General features: G+C 39.1%; 1 long non-coding RNA gene across 3 annotated transcripts in view; it reads left to right on the forward strand.

Annotated features, from left to right (window-relative positions):
* LOC105093859 (uncharacterized) overlaps positions 1-23,821 on the forward strand; it is a 324,842-nt gene that overhangs the window by 43,497 nt on the left and 257,524 nt on the right. For 2 of the 3 annotated variants that reach the window (XR_010381944.1, XR_010381945.1), the window contains exon 3: positions 2,728-2,834. This is a non-coding gene — a long non-coding RNA (uncharacterized LOC105093859). Of the gene's footprint in view, positions 1-2,727; positions 2,835-20,899; positions 21,111-23,821 lie in introns of those variants that run through there. The other variant, XR_004139659.2, reaches the window with a different exon arrangement.

Raw genomic sequence — 23,821 nt, forward strand, 5'->3', positions numbered from 1 at the left:
ATAAGAACAAATTTTGACCAACTGTGTTAAAAGAAAGACATTTATCTTTCTGTTCTCTGTATTAAAAAAAATAGAAAGTCATTGCCATGGGAAGGGGGTGGTAAGAGTATGCAGCCAAAGAATGTAAATATTATATGGGTGTGTCAGGCAGCCAATAAAAAAATCTTATACTATCTTTTTTGGATTTTTTGATGTTTATGGTTTTTGTCAGCTTTAAAAATTTTCAATTTGGTTGTAATTTATTTTCCAGTTCTCAGTAAATACTTACTTTTGTACTTAATTTTGTTTGGAACTTATGTTCTTTGAGAGGACCCTTCCCCCATTTATGTAATTTTCTGTCCTTTTAAAGCCTGAATTCGCCCTATCCAAGAATTATTTGACATAATGTAAAGTAAAATGTGTGTGTGTGTAAAACTCACCAATCCCGGACCTTTCCTGTACCAATTATCATTAAGATTTTTCACTGTCAAATTTAAGAGGACGTTAAGAATCAAAGATAGTTTCCCCATCTTCTCTTTATCATTTAAAAAATTTGGTGTCACTGTAGCCTAGGCATTACAATATGATATTTTCTTTGGTCTTTGTTTTAGTCAGGATAAATCACCAGTGCTCTAACAAAGGGCCCCTAAAGGTCAATGGCTTTCACATTAAAGATTTGTTTTTCATTCATGTCACAGGCCGTTGCTGCTCTTTGCAACCATTCACTGACCCTCACTTCTTCCACCATTTCCTTTGTATCTGAGTATATGATGGGATAAGAAAAAGAACATGGCATATTGTGAGAGTGATCATAAGAGACCAGGCCTAAAGGTGGTATGCGTCACCTATGCCCACAGTCCATTTGCCGTAACTCAGTCATGTTGCTTCACCTAAAGAGGCTGAGAAATTTCTAATATGTCTCCTTTTCTAAAGGAAGAGGAGAAACATGCATATAGATGAGTGGTAGTATTCTTGGCCATAAGCTTCAATAGGTAACTTTGTAGATGGGAATGGTCTCTCAGGAGAATTGCCACAGCTCCCAAATCTATGTGCATTTAATTGGGGATACTACTGTGCTTTGGTGAGAGGAGTGTGGGATTTGAAATCAGAATAGCTGGGTTTGTGTTTGTTACAGCTTATCATGTATTACCTCTGTGACCTTGTATGAGACACACTCTTCATGAGCATCAGTTTCATCAGGTATAGGGATGATAATAGTATTGGTCTCACAGCATAGGTTGTTTACAGGGTCAAATGAGACCAAAGGAAGAGTTTATTGTATCCTCTGAGGTGCTGTACAAAAATAAGTGCCCCACCTTTCCTCCTTCTCCTCTTTAACCCATTTTCCACTTTTAGTGCCAGGATGATATGTTGCATCTACCTGGCTGTTAGGGAAAGATGCAAATACCTACATTACTGGGAGACTAAACATTGCTTTCAGTCTTCCCTCAGATCCTGAATATTTATATGTTAAAATATGTATTTTACTTCCTGGATTTGGGGGGAAAAACCCAGAATGGAATATATTCCTTTAAAACCAGTGTCAAAGACAAAGAAGTGAATTGTCAACATCCCGAAGTGTTAACTTATGCCATCAGCCCCTAAAATTCGGTGTGAAAAATCTTAACTGTCCTTAAAGTAACCTCCTTTCTTCTATAGAAGGAAGGTTTTTAGAACAGGGTGACACATATGTGAGGAATGTGGGCTCTTGAAATATTTCCTTTGGGAGAAAGAAAACAAAGACAGTAGAGGATAGATGTACCATCTTGAGTTTTCCTTGAGTTGAGGTCATTGAACGAGTAGTATATTAAATGGAATAGAATTTTCTTAATGAAGATATTTTGTATTTTAAATGTCTTTGTCACAAGTTCTTGATTAACTATTAATATGTACATCTTAATTACAAGAAGAGGCCTCTGAGTCTCTATTTTGGATATTGAGAGAAACTCTCCCAAAATGTGTGCAAAGGATAAAGTTTGGAAAAGATACCAAAGAGTTTTTGTGTGTATGTTTCCTTTTTCACAATTTCCTTCTTTGCAGCCGTTTACCCGTTGTATCAGTGGAATTTATTACTTTAGGAGAAAGCTAAAATCAGAAAATCAATTGAGTTTCTGAATTTATTGTTTAAATTCCTCAGAGAGGCAATACTCTTCAAAGCTGAGACTTACTGCAAAAGCCTGAGCTTCAAAAGCTTAAGAGTCTGGAAGCTGCAGTGCATAGAGTTTATGCCAAACCACAGACTGAGAAGAAATAGATCATGAATGTTTTCCTCCCCAAGGGAGATCAGGTTTGAGCAGCAGACACCCAGGAGAAGAAAATAGAGATTAGAGGCTGATAAATACCTGGAGAAAGTGCTTAGTGCCCTGCTCGCCTCCTACTGAACCTTTGGAAAACCTAAGGATAGGATAGGATAGGTTGGGATGGATTTGGGGCCATGTACCTTGCTTCCTAATGAAGCTCAAGAGAAAGAAAGCTATTCTTGTAGGTAAGTTTCCCATTCTAGCATGGCTCTACAGCAGCAAAGTATAAAAGGCAGCAAGAAAATCTAAGAAGAGAAAGTCTAAAGCAGCACCCCAAAATGCCTGCAACCCCAGGAACTGCCAGACAGTCATAAATGTTCATCCCCCTGAGATAGTAAGAGTGTGTACATTTGTACACACTTGTATGTTTCTTATTTTTAATGTATAAAATTTATAACTGCTGCAAATGTGAGTCATTACAGTCTTAATTTTCCTTTCTCATATTTAGATGTCAAATGACCTGAAAGTCTCTGGAGTCTTCTGTGTGGCCTTTGAGGACTCATCAACTTGAGAACAGAGCAGGATGCAGGTGTTTCAACCATGGATGCCATAGTGGTAGGTCCCAGGTGTCAAAGAACAGGCTGCATTGGAAGTCATTGTGGATGGATGCTCATGGGCAGGGTTGACATCACCTGGTACTCACCAGCAAGGCCCTATCATTTGTGTCAGTTGGTATCTGTTCTGATTGGTTGGTACCTGTACCTATTGCTTGTTAAATATTTTGAGTATCACACCTATTGATGACCTCAGACTGATGGCGGAAAGTTTCAAAAGTCCCCTCCCCTAACTTAGATCACTCCACAGGGATAAGGAGAAAAGAAAGGGCAGGGAGCATCCTGAGATGACTGATGATTCCCGCCCAGGGACTCTAGAATAAACCAGTAACTAAGTTTATCTTGATTGTTAAGCTTAAGTTTTCCACTATCAGTGATTTAAGTTCATTTACAGTGAATAGAAGAGAGCTTGTTTTTTTTTAACCATGTAAAATTCATAACTGCTACAAATGTGAATCACTGCATTTTAGCTTTCACTTCTCATATCTAGATGTCAAATGTGCCTCCAAAGCCTCTAAAGCCGTCAGACATTAGCTTGGGGAGATCTAAGGGGAAACTGTCCTTTTGCAGTTTTAGGCAGTGGAAAGAAGGACTCAGTGGTTGTGTTTCCACAGTGAAGTTGGACTTACAAGCTGGCATAGTGGAGCTTTACCTTTCTACTTTGTAAGGATTGAGATAATCTGTCAAACAAATCCTGTAACAGTTAAGAGGCTGAATAATGTGTTTCTTTCACATGGGTTAAAATCAGGAGACCTCAATTTCAAATAGGAAAAACAGTAAGTGGAAGAAGAATAAAAACCAAAACAAAAATACTAGAGAGGAAATGGACTGATGTTCATAGCTTACCACAGAGTTAATCAAAAGGGCTTAAATAATCTTTTGGGGAAGGGATTTATCAGCAAATCTGGAAATGGATTTTTTTAAGTTTTAAGAAATACGTATTTTGATCTGTGCTTGAAAGTAGCAGATAAATTCAGAGGAGTTTAAGGCATGATCTTTGTGGGAAAGATACTTGCTCCCTAAAAAAGGCTTTATTTGCCTGGATAGACTAGGATGGGGTCATTGGATGTCTCTGGTTAGGACTCCAGAGACATGAACAATCAATCCAGAGATATGTTCATCAGATCCAGGATAAGTGCCTTGCATGGAAGTGCCTCATATGAGTACCTTGTGAACATTGTTAGACGTTGAAATGAGTGATTGGACACAGTGATGGAATCTCTTCTCAGAAAGTTATGAAAACAGGGAAACATTTTCATTGGTGTTTTTGGGTTTCAGACTGCTTGAAGGTGGGAGGGAGAAAAGAAGAAGGTGAAGAATGTGAGGCAGCTGGGTCAGATGTAATGAGCATTTTTAGTCAGTGCTATACTAGCTTGTCTTTAAATATGAATTACCTATATTTGATATCTAAAACAGTTATGGGACTTTAAGTAGTGGATAACAAGAATTGGTAAGAATGGAGAGCATGGGGAAATATGACTGATACGGAGCAAGGGAAATGGTCTCATTGGTCTTAACATTTATTTTGATTTTAAGAGTCAATATATTTTTCAAACATTCCATTGGAAGACATCATCAAGTGACTCTAATAATGATATTCAGTCACAATCTGGAGTGTTCAGAGAATTTGCTGCACTGAAAAAGGGCTTGTGAAAATAATTGTTTATTCAGTATCTCTAGGTTTCAGGGTGATTTTTAAAAAACTCATATAGGATCAGGGCCACTTTGAGGATGCACAGGACCTTGGGAAAACATGTTTTGCAGGAGCCCTACCTATAGAAAGAATTTGATTAAAAAACATAAAGTTAATGCACCCATTTGAGGTATAGTCATTTATCAATGAAGATTTAGAATGACAAGTAAAGTAGTCCTTACATATTTGCTTGTTGTCTGGTCAGTGCATATGAAGATTCTTCATGGTGTCTAGGCACCATCTCTTTCTGTTTAGGTTCAAGAACCACCTCTCTGGTTTTTGTTTTTTTGTTTGTTTGTTTGTTTTTTGCCAAATACACCCATTCCTGGCTAACTTTTTATCTCCTGTGATGTGAAAAAGGTGACAAATATGTTACTACTTACAGTGGCATAGCTTTTTGAAGCCTACTTGTATTGAAGCAATGTGACTAGGTCTCTAATAACCATTTGTTTAGTGCTAGTCATATCATTACTCAGGGCACTTCATCCTCCATTGTGCTGCCTATAAACATTGGCCTCCAATGACTCTTAAGGATCATTACTGTGCTTCTTTGCTGATGACCACAAATGCAAGTTTTACCCAGAGTATGCAGAAAAATGGAAACAATAATTCATTTTTAGGTCATGTTAAATTTATAGTATAAATGTAGAATAACAGTTTTCAACCATGTCTTCTCTTGATTGCTTTAGGCTGTCATTACTGCATTCCTAGTGATCTCTTTCAATGTTGATGATAGGAGAGGGTCCTGTGGGACCAGTGAGAAGAGTAGTCCTATTCTTACAAAAAGGTCAACCTTGGAAAATACAATTTTACCACATTGACCAGAGACAAGGGGTCATCTATTGCAAGGGTCTGTGGCCATTTGCATTCCATTTGTGGAATAGCGGTCTCCAAAAACCTTGGAGGATATGAGTGAGGCCACTCCTGAGGACTGTCTGACATGTGGCAAGAGCTGATGAGAGTGGGGTGACCACCCTTGGGCCAGCAATGAGGGTCGGGGGGCAGAAAGGGCAAAGGATACTACTTCCACCCCACCAGCCTGAGGTTCTATAGACTGGTGGCAGCACTGCAGTGGAAATGCTGACAGGCCCACAAATACCAGGCTCAAGCCCAAAAGTGAAGTTATTCCTGAATGATCCTATGTCCACTATGAGGAAATCATCCACTCTGGTCACTCAATGTTATGTGAAGAAACACCATGCTGACCAGTGGGGGTTGACCCATTTGCCAGGCCAGCCTCCTGGAACGGAACCTGACCATAGACCCTACACAACCAAGAGGTCTGAGGTCATGGGTGCATCTAGTCAACCCCACCCTGGGGCAGAGGGTTGGAGAGTGCCCTGAATAGGAGAAGTGGGGACCAGAGCCCGTGCAAATCCCAGTCTAGGATGAGGGTGCCTGACCTGGGTGTCACTGCTAGCACTGGTAGATGCCAGGTACTTGAGGAAGACTTAGACAAATTTGCATAATACCATCAAAGCCCAGGTATCCTGAGGTATGGATTGGGGTGGGCTGCTTGCGTGGGTCTAAGGGTGATACTGTGTAAAGTGTTGTATTGTAGATTAAGAAGCACTGGAGGGATCATATACAGATGACCATACTGTTGACTTAGAACTGGAGAAGCTTCAGCCCTTCACTTTGTGATGATCTATCAGAGTTAAGTGGTATAATTACCCAAAGGACAACAGCTATATATAAGTTTTTAGGGAAGCATATATATGTGTGTATATTCCGCTAATGCACATGTGTGCACATACACACATTTATATATAAATACATATAATATAAGCATATAACTTACTTTATATATATTTTATATGTGTAAATATGTACAAATATAAATATAACTTTCATATATATATCTTCCATTTGGTAGAAGAATTTAGCTTCATTCATTCATTTAACTCAATTTTTTTTCATTCACATAACCTATTTATTGGAAATAATCATTTTCATGTTTTTGATCCAGTAAGTCATTTCAAAAATATGTGAAATGATGGCATTAATGTGACACTAATCTTCAGTTTTTTACTTCTTAACGGAGCTGGATAGGTATACTTACAACGAATACTGAGTTCTCTTTACAACTATATTTTCTTTATGGCTGATAGTTTTGTGTAATTTGGAAGATTTCTTATTAATTTGACCCTGCTCATCCAGTCTGAGTTTTCCTTTCAGTGTATAGTACTTCTTGTTATATTTTCAAGAGAATACTTTATAAAGAAGAATTATTCAGCAAATAAAGGAAACGAAAGCCCCAATGGATATTGTGTAAGAATAGAATTGTATCATTACCAATGAAATATTTTTTCCTATAAACAAAATGAGGAACCAGACTAGGAAGAATTAAGTATGCTTCAATGTGCTGAGGTCTTGGAAATTTTAAGTTATAAGAACACACATCACTGCATGTGTTTAAGGGATATAACTTTCTCATTCTCTACATTCACTGGGATTTTGAAAAGTGGTACCAGGTATATGTTTTGAGCTTTGTGACCTCTGAGCTCAGTGGCAACACAAGAGGCACTTGGAAGTGTCCTGTAGGTGTGATGGCTGTATCTCAAGTATGAAGAGGGAGAAAATTCAGGGTCAGAATGGACTTCATTGTGAGGCAGTGTTGAATATGGGCCTTGAAGGCTGGGCAGTAGTTTGGAAATTGGAGTAGTGGATGTGATGGGGTGCTGCCCAGATGCCCCTTCAGCAGGACTCACACATTGCCCAGCTACAGGGAGGGTTGGCTGCTAACAGAGCTCAGCAGAGTTCCTCTCTGAGAACTACCCTTTGCTAGAGGTTATGCCCCCTCCCTGGGGGAGTCCCACCTGCAGTGACTGGTCAATGTCAGGTAAAGCACACAGCCCCTAGACATAATTATAACATCCCTGAAGGGCCATCCCAGCTCCAGAGCTTCACATGGGATCATTTGAGACCTCAGTTGTGGCACCTCATCGTGGTTCAACTTCTCTCCTTGCCCAATCCTGCGACCCTCACTTCCTCACCCGTTTCTTGAGAACTCCCCAATATGCCACCTGCAAGTGGATCTCAGAGTCTCATTGTTTCTGGGATATCTGAGTTAGTATAGCTTCAGGATTTTCTGACAGAGGGTGACTTTGGGAAATAGTGAGATGTCATTTTGGCTAGGGTGTTGGGTTTCGTAGAAGGCAAAGTGAGGCAGAAGTTTGGAAAGGATTCACTATGGTCAACCAAGGGGCAGGGTTGTGGAGATGGGGAGGATTGGCAATTTTGAGCATGGGGCAGCCTTACAGCCAGTTTAGATCAGATTATCAAAATTTTTGTTGGTGTGTCCAAAGAACTGTATTACAATAAGAAATGTAACTGAAAGAAGTCAGTTTATAATGTGCTATCGCTTTTAGATGTGAATCAATCAATGGGCCACATCTTTTGGATTTTATTCCTAAGAAATGGGAATAGATCGGAGCAGATCATTCACATATGCCATCTCCACATGCATTTGCAAAATAGCTGGTAAGGGTTAAAGCTGTTGCCTCTTCCCTTTACAGTAGTTGTTCTTATTTATGAAAAACTTTCTACATACCGGAGTTTATATATGTTATCTCTGAGTCTCACAACAACCCTTCAGGGTAGCATTAATGTCCCAATTTTAAGGTTGGGGAAAGTGAGGCTTTGATAGGATAAGGGACTTGCCTGGTGAATTAAGGGGTAGAGATGGGGTTCAATTCCAGATTTCTTTAACTTGGAAGCTCCTGCTGTCCAAGTCAGATGAGCTGGTCCCATGGAGCCCATGATCTGGACCTCGTGCTCTTGGGCTCTGACTCACTAGGCCTAAGTGGTGACCAAGACATGTGCTTATTAACCCTTACAGGTCATCCGTTCATTTAACTGAAGCAGCTGTTTGATAGCTTAGCAGCTGACCTGAACTATTCCTTCTTCAATAACAATAATAATCATAAAAAGAACTTTTATTTTTATAATTTGCAAAGCTGTTTTTATGTGTCATATTGTTTTAGCTTCACAACAGAGCTGTGTGGTAAGTAGAACAGAGCATGATACCTCATTCTACAAATAAAGGAACTGAGGCTCAAAGAAGTTCATGTGTTCACATGCATTTGACTCAAAAGGGGCAAGACCAGGTCCTTAATTCTGGTGATCCCTTTTGTGCCCCACAGTGCCTCTCTTAGGCCATTTAGTTAAGTGTCTGAGAAGGACTGAGACTCTAAGGAGAATACATCTCTTAATTTCTTTGACCTTGGTTGAGCCAAGATGCTCTGTGAATACACTGAGATTGTGAAAGATTCATCAACCAAGAAATAAAAATGCCATGTTTGAAGTGATTAAAAGTGAGATTCAACTCTACTTGCTGGGTAGACACCAGTATTCTGGCACCCTTGTACTTGACTATAATTATCTCTAATTATCATTCCATTCTGGTGGATGCTTTCTACTTCTATCAAAACCTGATCTTTTCCCCTCATGTCACCTGAAGGGCCCTTTTTATAAACTCTGTAGGATTTTCATTTATAGTTGATTGCTGTGTCTCACCAGCAAAAAATTCCCAGGTTATTGAAACAAGCACCTTCTTCTCTATACTTGGCTTTTTTGTATTGTTGTTTACCTGACTCTTTGTACTTTCATAAGTTTTAAGAATTAAAAAAATTTTTTTCTATCTTCTTGATCTCATCTCATCAAAACAACAATGATTTCTAAGCACAGTGTTTGTGTTAGGTTCGTGGCTTTGCAATATACCTGCAAATGTTTTAGCATCACAATCCTGCAGGAGAAAAGAATCAAGAAGGGAACTATCTATAACTGGGGAAAGTGGGATACGCTCAGAGTAGCTGAGATGGGGTGGGGAGAAGTGTGGGAAGAGAAGGGAGGGGCAGGGGAGGGGCAGAAATGGCCTTCGTGAGAAAATACTCCCTTTGGGCTCAGTTAGGCATTGAGGCTTCTCTGTTGAGAGAAACTTCTCCTTTTTTAACAAACTCCATGAAAGTGAATTGTGTGTGAAGGAAAAATGACCTCACACCTTACTCTGCTTTCCATGAAGTAAAAACATCGTGGTGGAAAATTTACAAGGAAAGCAATTTGATTTCTCTTTTTTTTCTTGCCGTATGATTTTCAATATTACTCAACCCTTGGACCGTCCCTGTGTCTGTCCTTATTTACCTCATTTGTATTTCCCAACCACTTTATTTAGCAGCTTGCTAAATATAATGCCCCCTCACCCTGGGTCTTTTTTTAAACAGATGAAGGATGAGACAGGAAGTGGTGACATAATTTCTCTGGATTCATACTGCAAGTTAACAGCAGCAGCCAGGGCTGGATAAGAACTCAGAACAGCTCTTTTCCCAGTTCTCCTCTATGGCACAGATAGTTGGAGATGGACCACCCCTCCGGGGTGAAATGATTATCAGAGGTTTACAATTTGGTTATGTAGAACTGGGATAGGCAAATCCAGCCAAGGGTCAAATCTGGCCTGCTGTCTATTTCCTTATGGCCTGAGAGCTAAGAATGGTTATTTGCATTTTATAAGATTTTTTAAAGTGAGAAGAAGAAGAATATTTCACAACATATTGAAAATTATTTGAAATTCTACTGTCGTGTCTGTGATACAGTTGTGTTGGAACTCAGCCATACTCATTTGTTTACGTATTGTCCTTGGCTGCTTTCATGCTACAGTGGAAGAGTTGAGTGGTGCAACAGAAACTTGAAAAGCCTAAAATAGTTTATAACGTGTAAGTTAGATGACCCGCAAAGCCCCAAATATTTATTATAAGCCCCTTTACAGAAAAAGCTTGCTGACCAGTGATATAGAAGATTCTGAGGGATGAAGCATTGAAGTAATATTAATTTTCGGCTCATGCCAAGGGGCCAGTGTCTGTTAGCAGTGGGAGGCAGAAATGGGTGAGGCAGTGGATGAATCTTCTACAGGAAGATTCTCATTTTTCTCAGAGTGCACCCTATATGAATCCCTAAGTACATAAAAGGACTCCCTCCTCCTCTTTAAAAATCAGTTCTGAGTTTTGCAATTATGGGAAAGGAAAATGATACTTAGAGAAATTTAGCTATTTCCTGAAAGCCACACAGCTGATCAGTAGTCTGCCTGTGACTTAAGTTCAGATCTTCTCTTTCAAATCCAGGGTACTTTCAAGCACACCATGCTTCTGTAAGCTGAGGTAGCCAGAGAGAAGCCATGTTTACTGGCAGGAGCCCTTTGTACTGAAAAGAGGGAAAGGCTTGTCCCAGACCTGCGCCACCAGGGTCTCCCTGTGCTACCAGTGTCTCCCCTAGTGCTCTCCAAACTGCACCACTCTTGTATTAGTAGTGTGCTCTGCCTCGTAGTACTAACCATATAGTCACATTTTAATTCATCAACTAGAGGACAGGGTTTTCAGATTTAACAAATTAAAATACAGGATATCCAGTTAAATTTGAATTTTAGATAAATAGTATTTTTAGTGTATGATATCCCAGGCAATATTTTAATCTCTTTGCATGAGATGTATTTTAAAAGTTATATTAAAAATTGTTTGTTGTTTATCTGAAATTGAAATTTAACTGTGCATCCTGTATTTTATCTGATTACTCTTCTTCTGAGGACAGGGATCAGGGACTTTATTTACTCTTTATCTGCTTTTCTCCTCTCATATTGCCATTACTCCCGCACCCAGTCCCACAGTGCCTTTCAAAGATACTTATGTACTAAAACTTAATTAAAATGAACCTCTCCCTGGCTAAGCACTAGGTCTCACCAAGCTTAGGAGACAGACACATAAATAGATTCTGATTCCTGCTGTAATAGCAGGATGAATCAAGAGCTGTGAGGATCCCAGGGAGGGAGCCCCTCAGCCTTCAGGGTAGAAATTGGAAAGATTTCCCAGTGGATATGATCCTCAAGGTGGGTTTTGCAGTAGGGGTAGGAGTTTATCAGACCAGGGCAGGGAGGGGGTATCAGAGAGAGGAAGCAGTCAAGTCATAACTAAAGAAAAGGGAATGGTATACCCAGGAATAATGAGATGAATTGAGTGACTGGTGTGCTAATATCTGGAATATAGTAGGCATTTAATAGTGAGTCAAAGGATTCGTCCCCAAAGCTAAATTTGGCAGCTCTATAGAAATGGCCCTGGAATTAGGACCAGCCATGGTTTTCATTCTCAATACTATGACTCTTACTGCCAATTCTTGAGTCACTAATGTAACAGCCTTTACAATCAAGCAAATATTCTAGGTAACTACCCGTTTGCTTCAGATTGTTACCATGATGTAGTTGCCGTGTCCTTTGCCATGGCATGAAAGAAACCCGATAGTGAAAGTACAATGTTCAGTTAACTGTACTTGAACTGGTGATGGGAATAGACCCACGGTCTGCCTGGGCTTGAGGTTGGGCATTTCTTCTACCTTGAAGATTTAACTGGCCGTTAAGTGACTCTCTTTTATATAAGGAAGTCTGTTGTTAGTCAGCTTATCCCCGTTAACATTAATCTCATGCATCACAGTTCTTAGTCTTTTCCCAAACAACACTATGGATAATATGTACAGTATCTTCTGTGTGTGCCCTCCACTCTTCTCTATCTTTCTGGGTATCCCAGTAGGCTGCATTGTATGGACTGTCAATGGACAACCTTGTCCTCACTTTGGAGGATAGTTGGTGAGTGAGGTGGCTCTCTCCATGCTAAGTCACTCCAAGTTCACTGTGTCCCTACAAAAGACCACAGCTTCCATCAGGCGCCTTCTCCATACCACTGCCTTCTCTGGTTCCAGTAAGTGCTCCCTTCCTTGCTCCTCCCATCCCACATGCTTTAGGTAATAATGGCTTCCCACTCTTGCTTGCCATGGGGTATGCACTTTTCCTTTTTTGTTTTTTTAAACACTGTCCACACCTTGTTAGTCATCACTTTGTTAAACTTTTCTCACTCAGTTTGAGTGTGCCATTTTCTTTCTTGATGGGACCTTGGCTGATACAGGTGGAACAAGTATTAAGACAATCATTTGTTTACTTATTAATTCATATTCACAATACTAAAAATGGATAAAAGGTTAATTCAAGGATATCTCATACTTTTCTTTATTATATGGTATGAACAACAGATGATAATCTATTACATACAGAAATATCCTGGTTTTGAAATTTTTAATTTATTTACTATCTCTAGGAAGTCTCAAGTGTTAAGCACAAAACCAAGTGAATTATTCAATACAATTGCTATTTCTTTTGCAGGTGCAGGTATAATGGTAAGGATCATGAGCTTTGATATCAGAAAGATCTAGTTTTGAATCTGAGCTCTTTTAATTACTATCTTGTGGTTATGGAATGAATTGCTTTACCTGTCTTGGCTTTGTCTACAATGCAAGAGTGATAATTCTTCCCTCATGGGGTGGTTGTGAAGGTGAAATGAGATATTGGGTAAAGGACTTGAGTAGACTTTTTTCCCAAGGAATATACAGATGGCCAATAGTTATATGAAAAGATGTTTAATGCCACTAATCTTCAAGGAATTGCAAAAATCAAAACCCTGATAAGATATCATGTCATACTTGTTGGGATGACTATTATCAAAAAGACAAGAGATAAAAATATTGGTGAGGATGTGGAGAAAAGGAAACCCTTGTGCACTGTTGGTGGGAATGTAAATTGGAATAGCTGCTATGAAAAACAGTATGGAGGTTCCTCAAAAAATTAAAAATACAACTACTATATGATCCAGCAATCTCACTTGTTGGTATATATCTGAAGGAAATGAAATCAGGATCTTGAAGAGATGTATCTGTGCTTCCATGTTCATTGCAGCATTATTCACTGTAGCCAATGTATGGAAACAACCTATGTGTCCATAAACAGATGAATGGATAGAGAAGATGTGGTATACATATACAATGGGATATTATTTAGCCATAATAAGAGGTAAATCCTGCTGTTTGTGACAACATGAATGCATCTGGATAGCATTAATTGAAATAAGCCAGAGAACGACAAATACTGTATGGTATCACTTAAATGTAAGATCTTAAAAAAAAAAAAAAAAGGTGTGATTTCATAGAAACAGAGTAGAATGGTGGCTGCCAGGGGCTATGGGAGGGGGAAATAGGGAGATGTAAGTCAAAGGGTACAAACTTTCAGTTATAGGATGAAGTTCTGTGGATCTAAAGTACATCTAATATACAGAATGGTGACTATGTATACTTGAAGTTTCCTGAGGGTAGATCTTAAGCAGTTCTCACCACCACCACAACAACAAAATTAAAGAAGATAATGTTTATAAAGCACTTAGCTTGTTGCCTGGTACATCATGGGAATAATGAAATGCCTAAGTGATACTTACAGATACATCATTTTCATTGTGTCCAGCCTTGAGATCTAGAGCAGCACCTTCCAATAGAACCTTCTGCAGTGATGGAACTAGTCTATATTTGTGCTGTCTAGTACATGCCTGTTGAGTACTTGAAATGTGGCTAGTGTGATTGAGGAGCTGAATTTTTTTTTAAGGTGATTTTTATTTTTTAAATTTTTTTTCTCCTTTTTCAGTTTTATTAGGTAGAATTATTACAGTTTGCACATACACATTATATTGCATGTAAATACGTATATACAGTATACTGCATATTTTTTTTAGTTTACATATATGTACTAATTATTGTTTCTAAGAAAAGATTAGATCTTTGGCTTTTTAAACTTACATAGTTATCAAAGGAATAAAGCCAACTACAAAATAAGAATCAACAGAATGTGGTAATCCAATCATAAAGGACAGTCAAATGTGCTTACACATATTCAAGGAATCAGTCATCTTAGTTATAAATAATAAGTAGTTCATTTGTGTCCTCCTCCTCCTTCTTCTTCTTCTTCTTCTTCCTCTTCTTCCTCTTCTTCCTCTTCTTCTTCTTCCTCTTCTTCCTCTTCTTGTTTCCTCTTCTTCCTCTTCTTGTTTCTTCTTCTTCTTCTTCTTCTTCTTCTTCTTCTTCTTCTTCTTCTTCTTCTTCTTCTTCTTCTTCTTCTTCTTCTTCTTCTTCTTCTTCTTCTTCTTCTTCTTCTTCTTCTTCTTCTTCTTCTTCTTCTTCTTCTTCTTCTTCTTCTTCTTCTTCTTCTTCTTCTTCTTCTTCTTCTTCTTATTCTTATTCTTATTCTTATTCTTATTCTTCTTATTTCTTAGATTCCTCATATAAATGATCTCATATGGCATTTTTCTTTTTCTTTCCGGCCCACTTCACTTCAAATGACAATCTTCAGGTCTATCCATATTGCTGCAAATGGCATTATTTTATTCTTTTTTATGGATGAATAGTGTTCCATTGTATATATGTACCACATCTTCTTTATCTAGTCATCTGTTGATGAATTTTTTGTTTTATTTAATTCTAACTAAATATAAGTGGCCATACATGGCTCTTGGCTACCATATTGGACTGTGTAAATCTAGAGAGCAAACATAAAAATAACAAGTCATTTTGTAAGATTGATGCCATTTGGACATGTGAACATAAAAGCCATAAAAGTGGGATAAAATTAGAAGTGTCAACTGTTCATGCTCCTAGAGAAACTGACATGATATAGTGTATGCAATACTCATAACAGTGGTTTTTTGTTTTTTTTTTGGAATGGAGAAAGCAGATAAAATTATATATAAACAACAACAACAAAAAAACATACACTTAAAGGGAATATTTTGAATAAACTTATTTTAAACCAGATTATCTGGATAATCATCTCAATTCCTCCTTTTGCTTTGGTTCACATTAATATAAGGACTTCTCTGCCCCTTGCCCTTTGGGAGTCTGTGCAGGCATTTCTCATCAACACAATACTTATTCTTGCTGAGCCCAGTGGGGCCTCCCCTTCCTCAACTTGACAGTGAAGGCAAGTATGACCTACTGATTGGAATTGACATGTGAGATAAAGCCATTTTCCACCCTGGATTTACACATTCTTGTAAGGAAGTACTTGGGTAATCTGGAAAGAAAAATACCAAGTTATGTAATAAAATGATAAATATATTTAAAACTACAGAATTTTAGAGCTAGAGAAGGCTTAAAGAGATGTCTCATTTTTCTTGGATTTGAGTTATTTGAAGATACACAGATGTACCATATCTGCTGTATGTTTTCTGATTACCCCCTCTAGATCCAGTGTCCTCCCTCTCCACCTAGTTCTGTGCCTTAGGAAGCTGACTTGTGGTTTGCTTTCTTGCCTTGGGCTTCCTATCCTGGGCTTCCTGTCAGAATTGGCCTGTTGGAGGCACCAATAGGAGATCTGTCAATCAGATAAGAGTGAAATTGAGGTGTATTTATTTCCCTGCCTCCCCTCCTGTGGGGACAGTGTGGACTATCCTGGTCCCCATACTATGAGTCATAGCTCCTGCCTCCTGTTAGAGACCCTTTCCAAACAATCCTCTCTCTCCTTGAAAATGACTCCTTCCCATTGCCTGTTCAGGCCTAGGGATAGTAAGGAGAGTGCAGCGATTGTTAACCCCAAATGCTGCTCTGTTTCTTGTTTTCCCATACCGTGGCCACTTCTCTGAAAAGAGTCTCTTTATCATAAACTCTCCTCATATTACACAATTTGAGTGTGCCATTATTTTCTGCTGGGACTTAGATATATCTGTGAAATAGTATCTGGATGCCCTCTCTCTTGGCCTTTCTTCCTAGAGACAATTGCAAAAGGAATAATTTAGGACATTTCTTTTTAAAGCAGTTGTTTAATCTCACTGCCTTATCAGACCCCCAACTCAGACCTCTCCGGAGTGAGTCATTCTATTTGTGTGGGTGGGGTTAGTTAAACTCCCCAAAGTGTAAGAAAGATTATCTTGATAATGGTGACAGAATTTTCTCAAAAGTCCAAGTGCCTAGGCCCCAAATAAAATAAACAACCAAGAAGGCCTGTGCATTTAGATGCCTTGGGTAGTGACCCACAGCTCAGCCCCTCCTTTCTGGGCAGGATGTGGTTAGAGTACTATACACGGTTAAGAAATTTCCCTTCTGAGCTTCTTTATCCTGTAGTTTGGTGTGGATGAAATAAATTCCAAGTAATACCTAGAAGTTGAGTGCAGAATTAGTGAAACAGTTTTAGAAGAATCAGGATAGCACATTATTTTTCTTCTGCCCCAAAGACTGTTTAAAATGTTTCCTCTTGGTGCTCCCTTCCTTTATTTTGGGCATGAGAAGAAAAGGATTGTCTTTCTGTGGTATGCAGTGATAGATGGGGACCCACATGGACTCCTGCCTTTCCGGTATCATGCTTGTGAAACGCCTTCTCTCCCAGACACCCCCCCGCCAAATACCTTCCTTCCCAGAAGTTCTGTCACAATTCCAGAAATTCCCATTATTAGATGATAACCTTAAAGGTATTACAGAGTGGTCCATTTTGCTGGGTTAAGACATCACTTTATGGGAAGAGGCATTACATATCAGCTGGTTGACATCTTGTCAGGATTAAATGTATATGGTTTAACCTATTACCATGTAGTATCGCATGCAGAGAATATAGGGAAATAGTTGGGTTGGGAAATGGTTGAGAAGGATGTAAGCAAAGGTGTGAGGCATATGGAATCACTCAGGAATGACAGACCTATTAGGGATGGCACAGTGGTATGTTAGGTGACTGTAGAAAGCACTGGATGCCTGGGTGTGCCTGGGTGTGATTAACACTGTCATCAAAGATGAACTCTGCCAAAACATGACAATACAGTCTATGTAAAGTGTTCACGTCAAAGCACAATAAATATATTTTCTTTCCTGCTTCATTCATAATGTCCCAGAGAGGAGATTGTCAAAGTATACCTAAAGATGTGCCTGATCTTGAAGAACTAAACTGTTACAATAAATCAGAAGCCAGAATGGCAGTCATCTGTCAGGCTGACTTATTAATTGGTAGTGAATGTGTGAAGTGGTGTATTGATAAAGAGTGTGAGGTGGCATCCAGTCTCAATGAATAAGGATGACATTGTTGATTAGCAGTGGGCTCATGGGCTTGGTGGGGGGAGGTGATGCATATGCTGCACATTTGCCAGGCCTCACAAGGGCCTTTTCTGCTTTAATTCATGATCAAAATGTAATTTCTGGGTGTTCAGGAACCTTAAACTGGCTTCGGAATCCCTAGCATTTCCCTCTTGGGAGTTTATTGTCACTGGATCAGTGTATGTGTAGAAAAAATATATGCAGGAAACTTTTCATTTCTTCATAGGATTATGTCTATAATTTGAGTTAGATGCCAGTGGATAGTTTGGAGATTTAGGCTGAGGTCTGAGCCCAAGAAGCTCGGTCTCCAAAAGGAGTGGCTGATGAGCACATTTGCATATGCTTGTTTTCTCATTTCATGTGTCTAAAGTAGGTCAGGTCTGAGAGAAGCCCTAAGAGTCATCCTTGACTCCTCTGTTTGTCTCATTTCCCATCTAACCTATCTGTCAGGTAAGACCTGACAGAATATATGCTGATAAGACCACAGAATCAGTTTATTATCATTCCCCTTCTTAAAACCCTCCAATGGCTTTCTGACATACTTGGAGTAAGATCAGAATGCTTTACTGTGGCCTCAAATATCAACACAATCTGTGATCTGGACCCTCCCTGTCTCTTTGGCCTCATCTTCTGCCACTTTCTTCCTATCTCCTCTTCCAGCCACTCTGGCCTACTTTCTGTTCCTCAGTCTTGCCCAGCTCAATTCACCTTGGACCCTCTGCCAGATGTATTCCCCTCAAAGATCATCATGTGACTTTCCTCCTCACTCATCCAGGACTCCTTCAAATGTTCTTTTCTTACTTGATCCCTTTATCTGAAGTGATAACCCCCACCCATATTCCTCCCCATTCTCTATCCTTACTTTATTTTTTAATGGTGTTGCTCATTACTACTGGATATTATTTTATGCTAAATAGTTTTTGTCTATGTGTCTCTTTCCTCAGGAATGTAAGTCTTTCAGTGTAGGGACTTTTATCTGTTTACTGTATTGCAGTGCCTAGAAGAATGCCTAGAGCTTAGTAAGTATACAGAAAATATTTGTCAAACGGATGAATGGATTGTTGAAAGTAAGGGGGTTGTCTCTAGGCTGTGGGATTGGGTATCAAGTCATGAGGAGGCTCAAGACAGTGGTGCTCGTGGAGACAAAGCAGAAATCCTCAGCTAGGAGTGTGGTAGCTGAGGCCAAGTCCAGCCAACTGGTGGTGAGGGCTGAAACAAGGGAGAGGAACAGTCAGAAAGCACAGAGCTTCCAGGGAATTGTGAGTCAATGCCAGAATCCAAGTGAATGATCATGATAGCGGCTGTGAGTTTCTTGCACAAAGAAGGTAACAATGATGCACTTTCTACCTCAGATGGAAAACTTCCTAAATGCTTATGGTTGAAACAGAGCCCACAGTGTAGGGCCTGAGTAGGGTCTGAGGTTGAGCTCAATTCAGAGACAGTATACTGATTAATCCAAGGAGGTTGGAGATAGAAGCCTACTTGCTCTAAAGCCATCATCAATCAATCCGTTTAATCTGTGGAGTCTGGGGAGAGATTCAAGCCTTGCCAAAACTATCTCCAGACATACTATAACCCGCGGCTTGCAGATGACCCCCTGGAAAAAAACAATTCTTCAGAGGAGATGTCATGGTGCTGACAATCCCCCAGAGACCAATGAGTTCTATGGCCCACTCACTTCTCACTTCTCATGTCGGGGAACTCCACTCAGCAGCAGGGGCCTCTGTGCTGGCTGGGAATCCCCACTGCAGCAGCAGGCTCTGTGAGGTTGAGCTGCAAACTACTTTTCAGATTTAGCACACAGCTTCATGAGAAGGCAAAGCTGTGTTGTCTTCTGATGATAAACAAAGCCAGTGATGCTGAAATATCTGGGAAATGGGAAGATTATTTCTAGAGGTGGGAAGCAAGTGCCCAAGCTGGAAGTGTGGCAGGCCACTGACCTTTGTGTGCCCCCAACCCCAACTCTATTTGTCCATTCCTAGTATCTGTATAGAAAGAAGTATACAGCTGTATGTTCATAACTCAGCTCACCATCTGAGGGTAAGTAGAAAAGAGACTTGGCGTGGCTTTCAGAGGAAGTAAGGTAAAGATTCTTCCCCTTGAACCAACTAAAAGTAAACCACTTAGGTCTTTCATGACTCAGAAACCACAGACTCCACAGCCAACATGCATCTATTCATTCTTGTCTACAAATATTGATTGAGAGCCTATTGTGTGTGACTAACACAGTACTTGGGTTGAGGATGTAATGGTAAAATAAGATTCACTCTCTCCCCTCAAAAATAGCTAATCCCGTTGTTGTGCGGCATGGAGGGCAGCATAATCTACTAGTAAGGAATGTAAGCTGAGTTTTGTTACTATCTGTGTGACCTTGGACAAGTTACTTCCTGAGTTTCAGTTTTCTCATCTATATTTCAGAGGAATTACCCATATTATGGGATTTAATAAAGTAATACATTTCAAGTGTTTGGCCATGTGTCTGTCAATAAATGTAAGTTATGATTCTGGTTATTACTTTATGATGAGTTAGTAGAGAATGCTGTGGCACACTTATATATTGAAATGCCATAGTTCTAGGCAAATGTATTTATATTTAGGGCCAAACCTAGAAAAAAATCTGAGTAATTAGAGATACCAGTTTTTTTATTTCCTGCCTGAGAGCCCCTCTACCCAAGTCTGTCTCCTCCCCCCTCTCCCAGAAGCCCTGTGTTCTCTGGATCTTCCTCCGATTTTCTCTGTCAGACTTTCTCTCGGTAGATTGACAGATTGGAAGGAATCCAAGCAAGATATGCATGTCACATTATCATTGATTTAGAGCATTGCCCTTTCTGGAGATAGTCACATCTCACCCAAAGAATGATGTCATTTCAGATATCAGTAAAAACTGCCTTTTTTGAAGTAATGAAAGGGTCTTTATTTGTGTAAGGAGAAACTGATGAACTGGTCCCAGAAACAGACTCGTGAATACTTGGAAACTTGGTTCTTAACAGAGATGGCAGTTAATAGTTCAAAGGAAGAAAGAACTATTCAAGTACTGGGATAATTGGCTGTGGAAAAAAATATTATCCCTACCTCACACTACATACACAAGTAAATTCCAGATGGAATTAAGGCCAACATATGAAAAGTAAAGTTTAAAACTTTGAGGAGAAAGCATAGAGAACTTTTAAATATAGGAAACTATGTATCAGAAAGTATACAGCAAAAGGAATAGGTTTTAAAATGTGATTATATTGAAGTATTACACTCTGTACCAATGAAGACACAATAAACAAGGTTAAAATACAAGCTGTAGACTGAAAGAAGATGTTTATAAGTCCTATAACAAAGAATTTTTTTTATTGAAGTATGTAGTCAGTTTAAAATGTGTCAATTTCTGGTGTACAGCATAATGTCTCAGTCATACATATACATACATATATTCATTTTCATATTCTTTCTCATTGTAGGTTACTACAGATACTGAATATACTGTGCTATACAGAAGAAACTTGTTTATTTTATAGATAGGAGTGTCTGCAAATCTTGAACTCCCAGTTTATCCCTCCGCATCCCCTTTCCTCCCCGGTAACCATAAATTTGTTTCTATGTCTGTGAGTCTGTTTCTGTTTTATAAATAAGTTATTTGTGTAGAATTCTTAATAAAGATTTATAATTTTTTTTGATACTTACAAATTAATAAGAAAAGACAATCCAAGAAAAATGGACAAATAATATGGACTGGGACAGATGCAGAAAAAAAGAAAGAAACTCAATCTCACTCATACCAAGGGGAAATTCAAATTAAAATCATAGTATACCATTTTACACCCCTGAGGCTAGCCAAAATGATAATATCTGATAAAACCAGTTTTGCCAAGGATATGGGGAAACAAGCATTATCACAACTTGCTGGTGAGAATGTAAACTGGTAAGACTATTGTAGACAGCACATTGGCAGTATGTATCAAAGTTGAAGATGTAGGTATATCCTAAGACCCAGCTATTGTACTTCGAGGTATATAATCTGGAAAATCTCATGCATGTATATACAAAATGACAGGCACAAGAATGTTCATTGCATCATTTTTGTAAAGGCAAAAAATTGGAAATTTTAAGTGCTCATCAATAAAAGGGTGGACAAATAAGTTGTGAATTAGTCATATAATGCAATCCTATACACCAGTTAAAATGAATGATACAGAGCTACATGTACTAATATGGATGAGTCTCTAAAAGGTAACATTAGAATAGAAACAGCAAACTATAGAAGGATATGAATTATATACCATTTAGGTAACATTTTTAAAACATACCAAACTTTACATCCTTTACATTCTATATTTATTATATGTTTATATGTGATATATGTTAGTTATGTTATAAATTTATTACATACGTACATTTGAATCATATACATAAAAACACATGTATGTAAAAGTATGAAAGTATCAAAAACAAGCTTGAGCAGGACAAATATCAACTGAGGACAGTTTGGAGATGAAGGAAAGACAAGTGGCTGGCAGTGGTTTGGTGTGAGAAGGCTTAAAAAAGATTTGAACCAAATATGATAAAATGTTATTGTTAAATCTAGGGGATTGATATTATACACACAAGTGTTTATACATTTCTTTATGTTTGATGTTTTAAAATTTAGAAACAGATAGAGAAAAACTGGTTCCCTTTCTTGATGCTGAGACTGGCCCTCCTTATGACTTCTCCAGCTAGCTTTCCACTTAGATAGTAAGTGTGGGGATCTACTTATTCCTGACAGTACTTTGTGGATTTGCAGTACACAGTTTGACTCTTCATCATGTTTTGCTGGAGACTGGGCTTATCTTCAGAAGGGATGCCATGGACGGGTGTGCAGTCCCTTCCTTCCCTTCACAGAGGTGCTGGCTGAGAAGTGAAAGGGCTGAAATGCAGTCTGTGCTGTGCTCTCCAAGCTATGCCCCCTAGCACGGGACCACATCCCTTGCCTGGTTGCATCCAACCAGAGTGAGCACTGTTTGCTAATTCATTCCGATGCCTGGGGAGGAGCCTTCTTTATAATCAGACCATATAGTAGGTGGTGCCTTTTTCTGTCTGCATAAAAGCACAGTCTAAACTAAAAGCAGGTCTGACCTAGGATATTAAGGCCACGCCTATGGTTTCCCAGCCCTGTTGGGGTAAGTACTAACAGTTGTTGAGAATAAGGTTGAAAACATGCTTCCTTTGCTTAAGACACCAGACAGAGGGTGGAGGAGGATCCAGCTTGCTCACTAGTCTGTACTTCCGTTCTTCTCAGCCAGTCACAAGTTCTCTCAACATTCCCTATGTCTGCAGCACATGGGAGCAAACCAGGTCCTACTGACCTTCCCACATGTAACCAAGAAGCAGTCACATGAAGACCACCTGCTAAAGTGTTAAATAATTTTAAAATAAGTTTAAATAAATTTGTAGGCATTTTCTGATGACCTTGAATGGGAAAGCATGGTTGATGTATGATGAGTTTGTCCTTGGCTCGGAATGCAAACTTAGGTGCTGGACAGCAGCTATTTGAGGTGAATTGTTCTGACTGAATTGATTTCACCTGTGTGTTTACTTAGCCTCTGCTTTGGATTAGGTATTATGTAAGCCAGAGCATAAAATAATCTTCACAAAGCTAATAATGGTACTTAGGGACATAGTTCATCTCCATATTCATTCCCTGGCTTAGAGTGACAGTGATAACTTTCACCCTTTATATGTATCTCTGAAACAAAACAGGAGACAGCAGATGAACAATGGGCTATTGAGTGCAAAATGAAGTTATTTATATTCCACACCCCCAAAATCTGCAACAAATCCTTTAAGAAATTTGTACTGATACTGCCTTGAAGATGAGACTTATTGGATCAATACATTATAATTAATTCCTTCTCTCTCTCTCTCGCTATAGCTTAAAATTAATATAGTTCAAATTCTGTTAAGTATCAGATTCACTCATTGGTCCATTTTTCCTTCCAACTAGCCCTCTATGAAGCATCAGTTGAATGCCTACTATGTGTTAGGTGCTAGGGACAAAGATTGAATAGTAAATTGTTCTCTCAAGGAAGTCCAGATGCTCAGATAAATTACACTCCAGTGTTTTAAGGGCAGTAAGAGAAGGGAACCCAGGAAACTATGAGATGCGTAACTCAGCAGCTGGTAAGGGTATGTTTGTGAGTCAGGGAAGGTTTCTTGGAGGAGATGATATCTAAGCTGGATTCAAAAGGCTGAGTAGGGTCTGCAGTAAGGAAGCAGCCTGATCAAAAGTACTATAAATGGCATCTGTTGGATTTTTGTCCACCCAGATGCCATTTTTTTTTCCTGGATAACTCTTTGGGGAATTCCTCTTCCTCTTTTGGGAGCAGTCTTTGTGGAGCTGTCAA

This window comes from Camelus dromedarius, chromosome 8, assembly GCF_036321535.1.
Source record: "Camelus dromedarius isolate mCamDro1 chromosome 8, mCamDro1.pat, whole genome shotgun sequence".
Taxonomy (NCBI): Eukaryota; Metazoa; Chordata; class Mammalia; order Artiodactyla; family Camelidae; genus Camelus; species Camelus dromedarius.